We start from the raw sequence: 533 nt of genomic DNA, 5'->3' as shown, positions 1-533 counted from the left end.
TGTACTTTCTAGGCAAGTGCTATACCACTGAACCTTTTTTGCACTAGTCATTTTATCACACTGGTTATTTTTGTGACCAGGTCTCAATGTTTGCTTGGGCTCACCTGTAGCTGGACTTCATCTACCTAATTTATACTTCTTGTCATAGCAGGGATGAGGAGTTATGACATTTTTATTTTATTTATTTATTTATTTTGGGTCCGGTCATGGGGCCTGAACTCTGGGCCTGGTGCTGTCCCTCAGCTCTTCAGCTCAAGGCTAGCGCTCTACCACTTGAGCCACAGTGCCACTCCCGGCTTTTTTCTTTTTGCTTACGTGGTGCTGAGGAATCGAACCCAGGGCCTCAGGCATGCAAGGCAAGCGCTCTACCACTGAGTCACCTTCCCAGCCCACAGGAGTTATGACATTAATAGACTAAATTGCCAAGTATGGTAGTGCATGTCTGTAATCCCATCAATGTGAGAGAAAGAACTAGGAGCATCACAGTGTGAGGTCAGAACTTATTTTATTTTTTTCCTTTTTTTTTTTTTTGT

The sequence above is a fragment of the Dipodomys ordii genome, unplaced genomic scaffold, assembly GCF_000151885.1.
Source record: "Dipodomys ordii isolate 6190 unplaced genomic scaffold, Dord_2.0 Scaffold143, whole genome shotgun sequence".
Lineage (NCBI taxonomy): Eukaryota > Metazoa > Chordata > Mammalia > Rodentia > Heteromyidae > Dipodomys > Dipodomys ordii.
The sequence above is the reverse complement of the archived record's forward strand: the minus strand, read 5'-3'. Positions refer to the sequence as shown.